The sequence below is a fragment of the Egretta garzetta genome, unplaced genomic scaffold (genome assembly GCF_000687185.1).
Source record: "Egretta garzetta isolate BGI_Z169 unplaced genomic scaffold, ASM68718v1 scaffold7, whole genome shotgun sequence".
NCBI lineage: Eukaryota > Metazoa > Chordata > Aves > Pelecaniformes > Ardeidae > Egretta > Egretta garzetta.
The window spans coordinates 2,864,325-2,864,533 of NW_009260350.1; positions in this window are offsets into that span (position 1 = coordinate 2,864,325).

Here is a 209-nt window from a genome sequence, read left to right on the forward strand (position 1 = left end):
GGAGGGTGGGAGCCGCCGAGCCGGGGGCTCCTGGGCAAAGCAGCGACGTGGGGGCAAATTCTTGCGCTGGTGGCGTGGGAGGGCAAAGCGCTGCCGGGGCTCACACGTGTGGATGCTCGACGCCCCGGCCGGTGGCACCGGGGGTGCGTGGGTGCATCCCTGTGGGTGATGTGGCTGTGCTCCCCGCCCCCCCCGCCCCCGGTGACATG